This window comes from Lissotriton helveticus, chromosome 3_1, assembly GCF_964261635.1.
Source record: "Lissotriton helveticus chromosome 3_1, aLisHel1.1, whole genome shotgun sequence".
Taxonomy (NCBI): Eukaryota; Metazoa; Chordata; class Amphibia; order Caudata; family Salamandridae; genus Lissotriton; species Lissotriton helveticus.
In genome coordinates, this window is record NC_136061.1 from 854,471,196 (window position 1) to 854,485,305 (window position 14,110).

The 14,110-nt window shown below is 43.4% G+C and overlaps 1 protein-coding gene across 1 annotated transcript in view; it reads left to right on the forward strand.

Moving 5' to 3' along the window:
• The window catches only part of LOC144823037 (angiopoietin-2-like), a 269,613-nt gene that overhangs the window by 139,143 nt on the left and 116,360 nt on the right, over nt 1-14,110 (forward strand). The window lies entirely within an intron of this gene.

Here is a 14,110-nt window from a genome sequence, read left to right on the forward strand (position 1 = left end):
TCCCCCTTTGTCTGCCATTTTAATTTCAATATCTTTATCATTGATCAGACATGTTAGAGCTTCTCTTTCCTGTAGAGTAAGGTTGTCTTTGCAATTGGTTTTTGTGATATTGTACAAATCATGTGTTACCGCCTCTTGAAAGATATTGATCTTGTTGCCTGGGGGTAGTTGTGGGTAAAACTTTGATTTTGCCTTTTTTGTACTGGTTCCAGCCCCCAATTGATGTTTTGCAGTTCCCAGGTGAATTTCCTCACCTTCTTCTGAGTTTAAATTTAGCAGTGTTAAGTAGCTCTCTGCATCTTTGACCTTTAGTGTGGAAGTTGGTTTAGGGAGGTCTTGGTTTAACTTGGGTTTGTTTTTCCTGCCCATGAAGTATTTTGCAAGTTTTATTTTCCTTATGTATAGATAAAAGTCTATCCTGGTCTGTGCCAGGTCCATTCTTTGTGTTGGGCAATAATTAATGCCTCTTTTTAGCAGGGACATTTCAGCTGGTGTTATTTCTCGTTCAGATAAGTTCACCACTTATAGTTCTTCCTTCATTTGTCCTTCTTCTGTCTCATACTTCGAGTCTTGGTACCAATCCTTTCGTTTGAGCTGCTTTCTTCTCCACCCTCTTCTGGTTGTGGATTTCTGTTTCTCTGTTGCCATGGTCTGCCCCTTCCTCTTCCTCGTTGTTGTCTTGGCGCCCCCTGATTTTGTTCCCTCTGGCGTTAGTGGAGAACGAGGCGCATATCCCCTAAAAAAAGTTTTTTTGCTTTGTCCATTGTTGGATCCTCTTCACTTTGTTCGTTTGAAGTTAGGGATGACATACTGGTGGATGATACTCCTGTTGTGTTTGCTTGTTGTTTGAAAGGATCGAATTTCCGAGCAAATGTAAATATTCGCCCCTCTGAGTAGTCATTGGCATCTCTTACAAATTTGTTGTGTTTTCTTAATCTTACGGTTTCTTCATGTTTTTCTATTTGCTTTTCCAGGTCTTCCTTAAATTTCGTCATTTCGGGATTTAATTTTAATAGCTCCAGTTCCTTTTCAACTTCCTTCAATTGTTCCTTCACTTTCTCCAGGGCTATTTCAATATGTTTGACCAGTATTTTGATTGATCCCAAGGATGAGTTCAATGTATATTCACCCCATTCACATAATAGGTCATTGGTTGCGTCTTGCTGGCTTGGCACCAACATGGTTCGGAGTCCCCTTGGGACTCTTTCCACCTCCAAATATTTACGTAGTGCAATCATCTCCCAGGATTTATTTCTTTCTTTTTTATTGAGCTTCTCCCATAGTCTCAATTTGGTTTTGGGATCATTTTTTCCTGCTGTACTTTGTTTATCCTGTGTTTTCTCCATGTTACCCTTCTCAAACATGGATGTTAATTGTTCTTTTCTCTTGGCTTCTCTCTTCTCCATTTCTACCTCTGTGCTTGCTGTATACAATTTTTGTTTGTTTGTCTGTATAAATGGCTGTTAATTACTGCCCGAACACGCTGTTCAATTCTGTATTGTTATTGTTTAGTCCCCGAATTTGGACTGTGTTTTCCTCAGTTGCGGTATGTATTGGCCAACATCCTGCGATACACAGTGATTTTACATGGCTTGAATTGAAGGGGACATAAAACAACAGGCGGAGTGAGTACTATCTGCAACCCGCAGTCCTCTGTATATAGCTTTGTGGTTCCTCCAATGGGAGTTGAAGCGTGAACTTTAAAATCCCTGTCCAAGTTTCTCTGTCACACAGAGCTGGCATTGAGGAAGTCAAACAAGCCGAAACGCGTCTGCCAGGTGTTACAGCAGTGGCGAATTGTCATCAAAGCAAGATGTGCCCGGATGGTGAAAATAAAGCTTTTCTCTACGTACCTGAGCATGTGTCAGCCCGTTTGTAGCAGAAGCGGGATTGGTTTTGCAAAAAGCCTCCCTTTTAGGTATCCAGTACCTTAAACTGCTCCACACTTAATATGGCAGGGTAGTGGCTACAGAGTCCCAAAAGGTTCATTGCTCACTCTGGTTCTTCTCAATGGTTCTCTAAAAGTCACTACTAAACATAGGCACGGATTGGTGCAGCCACTGACACCCATACACAGACAACACACAGCTATTGTTCTCTCTCTTTCATACGAGGCGGCCCATATGTTGAGACATAACCAGAGACAGCTGCACAGTAGACAGCAGTAAGATGACTCTATGTCTCAACAAGCATTGGAAAAAACCATGTTGTCTATCTAGCTTGCACTGTGTTGATGGCAAATTAGCTCAAAATGAATGTATGCTTGCAGCAAACACAGTAGATACACAGCGGTGTCATTATTGGATGCATGTGAAATTGTGAAGTAGAAAAGGACTGTAGAAGCTACAATAACCACCACATCACCAGGAACATAACCTATAGTCAAGCACAGTGTAACTCTCGGCGATGTGACGTGGCCTGTATTGATCACATTAGTGAGAGTGCTGTGACCAGAGGCTATAAAATGAACAATTGTTCACTGCCCATGCCTTTGCATCTCAATCAAAGGACCTCTGCTTAACCCCAAGCCAAATATATTCAACAGGCTAATGACAACACAAGGACCAAAAGATCATAAATGCTGCCAGACATGAATCCCTCCATTGACCTATATGAGAACACAGACCTCAGTGCATTCCACCTCCAACTGAATCCTGCTCCACCAGTATTTCTCCTATATCCCAGTGTAGCATCAAACAACCATAACAGCAGCACTGGAGCGCTTAAAGCTTATTTTACCCATATTATTTACCAAAGACCCCTTAAAGTCCAAAGGAGATTAAACTAAGCCATAAGAGTTGCTGTGACACAAACCCTATTAGTCAGTTCACCCTATTTACAGCCAATTAAGGAGGAAGACATTATCAAAGGTAATAGTAGAAAACAAACTCTGCAATTTGCACGGAATGCAAAGAAGACGATCACCCGAGTGAACTGTAGATTCCTCGGTCAGACCCTTGAGGTATTTGAGTTTGGCTTATCCTCGCCATCCTTCCCGATAGACAGGGGTATCCACACTCACTACTATTGCTCAGCCTGCTATTGGAACCAGTAGCAGACAAAATAAATCAAAACCTGGACAGATAAGAGGAAAAGATTCGGGAAGATGCAATCTAAGATGACAATGTTTGTGATGTCATTCAGATGTCTATCACTTACCCCCTGGTTTGCTACTCTGTTCTTGACAAATAAAAGGCCTACGATTCAAGGATTACCTGAAGAAATCCCAGCTGATGAGTGCCACGCTCTCCAGTGAGCATATACACAAATAAATGCCCAGTACCCCATTTGATGGGTTGCCGATCACCTAACCTATTTGGGGATACGTGTTACACCCTCACTAGCATTGGCTGCCAAATTCAACCATACACCGATGCTAGCCTTGATCCAGTGAGAGATTCAAGCTTGATATAGGACTGACTGTATTGGCGCTGTAAAGATGTCTATACTTGCAAAATATTATACTTCTGTAAAACCATGCCCATGGGGGACCCCCTGCACCTACTCCTGAACCTCCAAGGAGCGATAAATAACTATAGTTGGGCAGGAAAGAAACTGAGGATAGTCAAATGCATGATGTGACTTCCTCCAAAAGAAGTGTGGAAACATGTAATATTTTCATTAGCATAAGCAAAAGCCATCTTGGCTGTGGTGTCCATTTAGTTTCCTTCGTAATTCTTTCGTCCTCTGCTGTTTGCCTTTTTACCCTGCTTGTGTCATCTTTTTTAGTTGACCTCTTTCAACATGCCTCAGCAATGTATGCGCTGAGACGTTTGTAGCTGCTGGTGCACCTGGTCTTAGATGTTATCAGTTGACTGTTTACTTCCACCATAAGCATTCCTGCACCCTCTTCCTATTTGCTGACCAAGTGGTCATCCATTTACCTTTGTTTGCTGATAGCTATTTCTAAACTTTTTTTCCATTTCTGTCCATATGCTTACATTGCAACAAAGCTGTATATAAGGACGATGGTTTGTGAGTTCAGAGTACCTCCTCCTACAACACTTGAGAGTGTTGTGTCGACGTGGTCCTGCTCATGAGTGATTAATAAACTTGTTTTTTACTATAGCTCCAGCGTCGATCTCTCTTTTTGTTAGTCTATGGACCCGTGAACGAGAGGGTGACCCTGTACCAGTGTGCTCACTTTTGGGTACATTTCCACAGAAGGAGGCTAAGGCCTGTTGAAAATTGTCAAATACTTTCAAGTCTCTCAATTGCTCTATATGGTGGAAATGAAGAAATGCACTCTTCTTCAGCCAAGGTGATATTACAGCCTTTAAATGCTGACAGACAATCAGTAAAATAGCCTATTTTCAGGTAAAATCTGCAATCTGTAAGCAATGATATGCAGAGTGAGGCATAAGTGTTTGGTGGGCCACTGCCCTTTTGCCCCTATGAGAGTGAGGCATAAGTGTTTGGTGGGCTGCCGCCCTTTTGCCCCTATGAGAGTGAGGCATAAGTGTTTGGTGGGCCGCCACCCTTTTGCCCCTATGAGAGTGAGGCAGAAGTGTTTGGTGGGCCGCCGCCCTGTTGCCCCTATGAGAGTAACGCATAAGTGTTTGGTGGGGTGCCGCCCTTTTGCCTCTATGGAGGAGCCACCACTGTTGTATACAAGTCTTGGGGATTATCTCACTGAATGTTTTGGTAATCGACTAGTGAAATTCAGCCCAACTTTGTTTACCTTATATGTAAGATCTCTTTCTTCATTGCTTCCTTTTGGGCTAATAATTAATGGTCGGATAATCTAGGGTTAGCACGGATTCCATTAAAAAGTTAGGAATCGGAGTGTTGTTTTTGATGCAAAATTCATTCTAGCCCCCAAGATTGCTAAATTCACTGCAACTTGTTTTACGATCATAAAATCTCTAAGAAAATTTTTTACCCTCTTATCATACAATTGTAACAAAATGGTAGTGCAAACCTCAATTATGTTTTAGCTGGCCAATAACAATTCCTTCTATTTGGGTCTACCGGGAAAACTATTAGCAATTCTCCAAATGGTATAGAATATGACAGCCAGACTGAATGTAGGACCAACAGAAATGAACACGTTGAGCCTCATTATTCTAAAATGCCCTGGCCTCCTATCCTAAAATGGGTGATCTTGGAATATCTTTGTCTTGCTCACTTGGTATTCTCTGGATCTGGATCTTATTAATGGGAAAGATTAAACAAATATATTCCTTCACAAAATGTAAGATTTAAACCACAATTGCTAGTGCAAAAACCTGAAAGTTCAATCAAGCAACAAAGTATAGTCTTTCTAATAGTGGAAAACTGGGATCAATTACCGTAGCACAATAAAGAAATACACCTCTTCAAATTTGAGTCGTTGCTGCAAACATGACAGTTTTGTGAGTCATTTTGAGGTTCTTTCTCATTTCTCACCAGTGCTTTCCAGGTTTTCTGTCTGTGTGCCTCTCATGTGCCTGGGTATCCTTCAGAGTAGTGTCTGCACTTAATAAATCTCGAATCAAATCATATCACTTACTGAGGTAATTCTTTCCACGCCTAATATTGCAGATAGGGGAGTATCAACTTCTTAGTTTCCAGTTTGCACCATTGTCTGTATGTTCTAGTGCACGAAGGAGCCCTGCTAGTTGGATTTGGGGAAACAAGATGAGTGAATGAGATGAGGTGATGGTCTCTCCAGGATAAGGGTTCAATACTTTTACCCCGATTGAACCTGGCTTGCTGAGACAATATATATAATATGTCCTATTGAGCGGGTCTAATCCAAGAGGATTTCGTGATTTGCTTCCAGACTGGTTGTAATGCTTTTTAGCTGAGGAATTTTTGGTTTGTCAAACCAAATATTTATGTTGCCAAGGTTGGACAGGTTCAGAATATTTGATGGATATGCCAGATATGATGTCAAGGTCGGTCTATGAATGGCCCCATTACTTGAGGTTTGTGTGTACTGGAGTAGAATTGTGCAGGCCAATGTGGGGCTGAGATTGCACATCCTGGGAGAAGTGTGCCTTCAAATCTTGATTGCTGTAATGAATTCTTTGAATATTATTGATACGCCTCTTCAGGTTTTCTTTGGCAGTTCTATATGTGGCTTCAATATCCTAGTGGGATTGTCTTGTGAAGTCCTGGTGCAATGTCATTTCTCAGCTGTGTTTCTGTGATGAACTTATGGCCGAGTTCTGAGTTTGTTTACTGGTTCAAAGATGATGTCTATGTTTTTGTCCATTGAGCATTGACCAGAGGAAATGTTAATTGTGGAAGATGGTGTGTGGAGTGGAGATGGAGGCATGGAGCTCCTGAGTCCCTTGCAGGAGTGGTATGAGATGGTGGAGAAGTTTGTTGAGACTGATGTTTTGTGGTTTCCGCGCTCTACATAGGGGTTGCTGATGTGAACGCATGGGATGAGATGTATTCTATGATGTCTGCGGGATCTCTTTCCTTGTCGCTGGTGCTGTCAATCTCCAATAATACACCAAAGGCCTGCACCAGCCTAGGAAAGATTTTTCTTATTCATGACAAAAATTTTTTTTTTTTTTTATCAAAGTGTCATTCCAGATTGTTCCGTGCTCTTACATATTGTGATGACGGGTTTCGTCACTGGAATCTAATATTGTGTAAAGAGCATTTCTACTTGCAGAATCTGACTGACTATTGAGCCATCGAGAGAATAGCGCCTGCATGTCGAGGAAGCCCCTTGATTTCCATCTGTAAGTGAGTCAACAACTGGTGCCATGAGGACTAGACGACTCGTTAGAAGAGACCCATAGCCCATAGACCCTGATCCCAGCTCGCGATACTTGGCGCTGAAGTGCACGGAGCGCAGTTCGGATTAGCACAGGCACTTGGCACAAGCACCTACAGAAACCCGCTCCAACACGGTTCATAGAGCCTCCCAGATTTCAGCAAATCCTTCAGCTAACACCACCTAATCTTCAGCAGTCTAGGGGGCTGCAGGCTGCCAAAAGAAAGCTTGGTGGGGATACCACCCTGCCAAAAAAGGTAATTGAAAGAGCTGTGAGAGGAACAGAAACAGACAAGCTTGAACACTAGAGACTTTCACATCAAGAGCCCTTACAAGACTGGATTACCTACCTAACGTTTTTCATTTGTACATCTGCACGTCGTAACTTTTTGGAGCTAAACATACGAATGTTATTTCCGTACAGAACCCTCTGTGTAAATTAGCGTTGTTACTATTGCTCTCCTCTATGGCACTCCTTTGATTGGTGTTCGAAGTGCTGGCTGACTAAAAAATAACTGTAACAAGCGCATTCACTTACTGAGCTAGCTTACCACATTTTAAAGAGTTAGAGAATAAGAAATCAATGGAAATAACTGTGAGATGTTAGAGAAATCTAACATTTGGATAAATGAAACACTGTCCTGAAAAGGGCTGGTTAGTTGATTATGAAATAAGCTCAAGCTGGGCAAAGATGAATCACAAAGGGGCTTGTTTAGCCATTCAGTCACATCATCGGAGGATGCACTCTGTTGCCCTGCTGGAGCACACCCCACCACATTTATAGATCTCCTCCAAGAAGGTGGAGATGTCTGTGCCTTCAGAAAAGCCGCCGCCACAGTGGATCTACTAAGGGCTCGGAAATGTTGCTGTCCAAGTGACATCCATTTTTAATTCTCCTACAACCCGACCTCTTTGATTTGAAAAACATAAACTCCCAAAGTAGAAGTTTATTGTTGAAGAACAAAAATGAATGCCCCTCATGCAGGGGGAATGTTCTCCCAGCGCTTGGATGCGGGTGTCATTAATTCTATTTCCTGTGCAGGACGTCCAGGCTTCCGCTGGAGGTCCCAAAACAGAAACAGTGACGTTGGAACATCACTTGTCCATTGGCGAACAGCCTGTAGTCCACTGACCAATGGACCAAAGCTAGTTGGCTGCCTGCCAAATGTTTCCTCCATGGAGCGGTGAATCGCGAGGTTGGTGGGCACGGTGGTCTGTTACTTTGTTGGCAGAATACCCTGTCCGCCCAACTGTAAATAAGCCCTAAATTCAAGACGCTTCACCCATCACGAAGGCAGATGGCATTTCCTGACTTCGCCCATGGCAAAGTTGAGTTAGTTTGATGCAGGTGCCGATGTTGATGGGTGTCCCACTCACACACTGCTTCGAGCAACGGAACCCCAGAAAGAGAGGTTTACCCACTACCACGCAGGACGGTCCGCAGTGGCGTAACGAAACTTGAGTGTGACCCCCCTTTAAAGTACATAGAGGGCCACCCCCCACGCTCCGGACCCAGTCAGGAGCTCTGATACACCGTTTGTATAGAGTGCCGGAGGGGCCCCTGGAGCTCGGGCCCCCCCACGGGGGCTAATGTTACACCCCTGGCAGCCTGTAGCCCTCAACAGCAGCGGGGAAATAGCTGCCGTTCAGTCGACACAGGCACAGGCACCAGCGACTTCATTTTTGAGAGTGGCACGGGAGCGTCACCAATGCTGCGGGTTGCCTGTGCTCCATACCTGTTTTCTTTTGTGGCCCAAAGCAGCAGCAGGAAAAGTTTCCTACTGCTATGAAGCTTAATAAACTGATATTAACCAGGGCCCTTCATTTTACTACAACTATATGTATCATATATTTACTTATATGGTCTATATAGACATCCAGCCTACTTCTTACATAGGACTGTTATTGTGTTATACACACTTTTCCTCCACCCACTGCATCATGGGGCAGTGGCTCAGCCCACCTTTGCCATTGTCTAACTGCACTGTTAGTGATGACAGTCTCCCCCCTTTTACAAGGAGCACATCCACACACAAAGTAGTTCTCCTCATTGCCAATGACTACGGTAGTAATGCAAGTTTTTTATATCCAAACAATATTTTTTCTTTATTGTTGTTTTTAGACAATGTTGCTTTTAGATTGACGAGTGTACAACATCTTCCCCCAAAATAAAGTTTTGCAAAAACCATGACAAACAAGCATTAACAAAGCCAATAGGCTACTCTCCTGGGTGATATGTATGCCCTGCAAATAGGAAGAACACAACATAGCATAGCTTGCAAAGTTTAAAAGAATTATGCAATCTCAGACCTGACAGCTCTGCAAATCTCACACCAGATCAACAGAGAAATTTTTTTGCAAACAGAAGATAAAATAATCCAACAAAAAATGTCCCAAAAACAGCTGGTTTGCTTGTAGCTCTCCATAGTAAAGCAGTTGACATTTGTCAGCACCAAACTTTCAGCTCAAGGACCACTTCGCTCTGTTAAACTTACTTAATCCTGCAATGATGGGACGCTAAAATAAGATGGGAAAGAAAGAATGGGTGAGTACTCAACGAAATGCGATGTGCAAGAACTGTGAAGAAAGGACTATCACTTTCTACGTCTGCGAATTCTGGTCCGAGTCTGGATTAGCCCTTCCATCCCAGGTACATGCACGCTCAGTCTGCGAAGTGAACCCAGATCTCGTGCTTCTGGGTCAGTGAATACCTTGCCTACCCAAGCTAGATTTGAGGATCCATTTAGAAGCACATCCATTTTGGCCAATGAATCTGTTGCTGTAGGGAGTGGTCCTGGCCTATCTGGATTGATCACTGCTTTACCTAGTTGATTCAATCAATTGAAACTATACCATATGTTGATCTAACTGTATTCACAGACTGGAAGAAGATAGACATTGGTTCCTGCAATTGCAGAACATGGAACAAATTTTCCCTGATGACATGAGTGCTGCTGTTAGGTCTTTAGATTTCTGTACATACGGTATTTAAAGTGCTTTGCGTCGCAGCACTTGCACCTTTCTCTACTTCAAAGGGTCAAATCCCAGAGATCCATAATATGACACTTTCTGAATCAGTGCTTAATTTGTAAGAGAATGAGTGCAGGTGCCCAAAGCTCTGTTCGGAATCCTGTGGCCGGTGCTATTAAATGTCTCAGTGCCGAATACCAAAGCTGCCTCGTCTTGAACTCTGCTCAGGCGTCTTTAATCCACTACCAGACACGCTCTTCCCCTTTAGCCAACTCTGGCAGGTTCCTGCTTTTTCCTTCTGTGATGTTTTTTCAGACCTTCACTTCCTTCTTTTTTCCCCTTTGTGTGTTTCTCCTCTCTTGCTCTCGGTAAATGTACGATGAAGGAAAATAAGTCCCCATAAAGTTTGCCGGTGGCCCCCAACGGCAACCATTGGCTCAAATTATGCCTTGCTTTCAATATCCACCTTCTCTGCTTCTCCCCTACCTCTCTCTTCTTAATCCTTCACCCATGCGAGATAGATTCAAACCATGCTTCTTTCACATTAATGCTGTTTGATTGTTTAAAGTGCTGAGAAGTGTGTTCTGCAGGTCAAGTGTTGGAATCCCAACATGCAGACTCTGCCTTCCATCCTTCCAAGGTTGGTTAATTGAATGTCATAAATTGGGTAACAGCAGCATCTGTTATTTTCAGTGTTTAGAAATGACAGAAGAGTGGTATGAAGTAGTATGTAAAATCACGTGTTTTTGTGTTACACAGCAGTAGGAGCCATCTTTCGGGCACTTTAAAAAAGTGAGACTCTGCTTTTCGTCCTTCGACTTAGTTACGCCAAAGATGATTGGTTCTTAAACAGGCACATACTCCAGGGGTAACTGCACATTCTCGCAATGGAACGCTGCCTTAACCCAAGGCACATCTCCTCAATTGTTTATGCCAGAACGAATATATGTGCATGTCTCCCTCTCGCCACCTCCATGTCCACCGGGCCCCTTTTATCGCAAACTCCCTCAAGCTTTTTCTATAACTTTTCAAACAATCAAATCCAACTTTCTTCAGGCTTATGAAAGTTACTAAGTAGTTTTTTTCTCAAAATTTCCAATTCGCAATTTGTAAAGGATAGAAAATATTTTAAAGTTTTAACATTTGCAGTGGTTAATATTAGCATTTTTTAATTAGTGTTATTCTGGGGTAAAAGAAAAGCTTCACATTCCATGAGGAAGTAACTGGCATGCTAACAGTATTGCTAAATGTGATTTTTAAGCAATTTTCCCACAAATGTTTAAGGATCTATTTTTCAACTTCAGGAAATTTAAAGAGATAATGCTGCCATCTGTTGCAATGTCTAGCAGTAAAATTAGGTAGGGTATAAAGTTTGGTAGAGGCAAGTGGTATAATTCATTAGTATTAACTCCTAGGATGTATTTTAGCCCAGTTTACAATACACACTTGTAGCATTTTTTTTTATAACAGCCTCACAATGTTTCACTACACTTTTTAGCACTAATAATTCATTTCGGAGCTAAGTTCATATGTATATCCAGTTTGTATACATCAGTTTAAGCAGCTTCTACGTTCTCGTGGCTTGTTTGCAGATAAAGGAATTAGGCTATGAATGATAAATTGATTTGCAGAGGATCACTCAGTGTGTTACGGTGGGGCAGTCACAATCAGATCTCTTGTCATAGCCAGCAGGAGTTAGCAACATCACATACCACGTCATCTTGCATCATTCACAGCGAGCCACTGGGATAATTCAATAGGCACACCTTGATATCAAGAAGAGGTGCATGCCATTCTTTGTGCTATACAGTCTTTCCTCCTCTGACTACTGACACAAACTCTGGCTACACATGGACCCAGTATATGGGCAGCCTCGGCCCTGGCAAGAGAGCCCCAAGAGGTCTTTCTAAGGGCCTGATTACTAGTTTGGCGGTCCATGGGACCGCCAAACCCGTAGTGGAGGTGCGGTGGCATTCAAGGACAGCCGCACCAGTGGTCTGATCGCCGTATTACGAGTGCAGTGGTCAGACCGTGAGGGGACCACTGCAACCGCTGGGGATCTGCAATCCCTGGCGGTGGAGAGGATCCGCGATCCCTGTCGGTGGCGAGGCGGTCCTGAGGCCACAATTTGCTTGGCAGTGCTGCTGCTGCACCACCAAGCATATTACAAGTTCCTTCCCCGCCTCACTTTTCACTGCGGTAATCCCACAGTGAAACATTTGGCAGTGAGGAAAGGGCCTCCTTCTGCCTCTGGTCCTGGGTATCCATGCAGAGGGGCACATGGTGCACCTCCCCTGTGTGCATGCACCCCCCTGTTCCTGCACCGCATGGGCCGAACAGCCCATATTGTGCAGAAACGGCCTTTGACGTTCCCATTGCGGTACCATTTTTAAAGGCACCGCCTTGGGAATGGCCGGCCGTGAACTTTACTGGTGCAGGAGCAGGGCGCCGCCCTGTCGGCCTGCTCCCGCACCACCAAAGTAGTAATCAGGCCCTAAATCCCCTGTAGGATCTCTGCCTGGGGTGGGTTTGATTAACACAAACGAAGATCTTCTCAAAGGTTCCAAGTTAGGGAATTTCCTAGACTAACTCAAGGAGTGTGACTCTATATATTCCTTTAAGCAGTGTTTTTCCAGAGTGTCGGGCTCCTTTAAAATGCATACCGAAAGCACGGGCAATAATAGCGAGTACAGATGGGTGTAAGTTTACCCAACAATAATGAAAGATCCCATATAACCCTCTTTAATCGTGTTATTAACGGGATTCCGGAGGCATGTGTGCATGGCTGGCGATGAGAAAGCTGCCAGATCCTGTTGTGCAAGAGTTGGATCTATTCCAGAGACCACCAAATGTGCTCCCTGCAAGCAAATGTGACAGCTCTGGAGTTTCAAGAATTCGCTTTGAGACTGAACTGGGTGTTTGGACACAACGTTTGTGACAACGACAACATTAATAAGCATCTTAGCACTTAAACGTCTGGCTTTAATGAGCTAGCACAGCCATGCAGAAACGTTGCTGTGTACATTAAAGCCAGACTTGTTGGCTTTGCCAGTGCTTAGTGAAAGAAGTAGCAATAAAGTATTGGTGTCTGTACTGAAAACATATACGAGTTAAAGAACAGGATGTGAGAAACAGTGCAATGTTTGAGTGTGATTTTCAGATATGAAATAGTCCCGATACATTCCAAAGGAAGCACTACCTCAGGGCATAATGATAAAACAAATAGTCAATGGCATAAGGTGAGGGAATAATGCCTCTGTGGGTGGAGCCAAAGTACACTCTGAGTATATTTGAAATAATTATTAACAGTAGGTAATACACACAGCAGCGCTGTTAAGCTAGTCCTAAAAATAAAACTACAGAACAGCTCAGCGGTCGACGAAATAATAAAAACTCCAGGGGGTGAAGAAAGCACCTTCTTTCAGAGGTTTCCTTCAGCAATATTCAAAGCATCTGCGTTGACATTCTGGGGCCGTATTATGCATGCCGTGCACTTTACCTGTTTGTGCCACGGCATACCTTTCAGAAGGTGCACGGGCGCAAACCGGGACAGTGCGCCCTATTACTAAGAATGCCCTGGCCCCAGGGCCGCTGTGAACACTGCGTTCAAGTGAAATACGGAGCCGCTGCTTCAAAGCTGCTCTGTGTTTCAGAGTGCAGGAGGCATGTGGCAAGCACTTTGAGGAGGGGAGAATGACCCACTTGCAGTGAGTGACTGCACCCACCTGCAGAGGGATGTCTGTTCACACAAGCACCTGCAGCCCCTTCTGTAGTACCATTGTGCTCGGACACACAAAGTGGGTGCACAAGCCCGTTCTGCCCCCAGGGCACAATGTATAATACAGCCCCTTGTAGGCTAACAAAGAGATAGGTGACAAAAATAGGCCCGGTGAAATTTTTGTTATATTGGCATTATCTTGCATAATTTCCAGTATTTCCACTTATACTTGTTATGCAAAATTCTTGAAATTGTGTTATTATATTATATCACATCATTTCAAATCCATTTGGGTAACTGCGCTATTGTATGTGCACAGGAACAATCCAAACAACCAGAACATGAAAGGGTGTTGTTTACTGCACTTGTGTTTCTTGCACTATTGTTTTTGTGCAAAACGCATCCTGAAGAACAATGCAGATACGAGGATTCATTCGCACTAAAATATAGAGCTAAACGCCAGATTTGCCTTTTGTGTAATTTTGCATCATTTTTCTGAAATTTCACGCAATTACCCAGAAGGAAATTGTGTGAATTTTACACACCCCTAGAGAGAATCCAGCATGAAGTTAACCAGTTAGCCAATTACACATTGGTGTGTGGTTTGAGTAACAATGGGGAGTATGCATTTGCTTTGTGGCAGTAGAAGGAATCCACGTTTGGTCATTGAGCTAGCCTGGACTGGGATGGAGCCAGAAGAGTTAGAC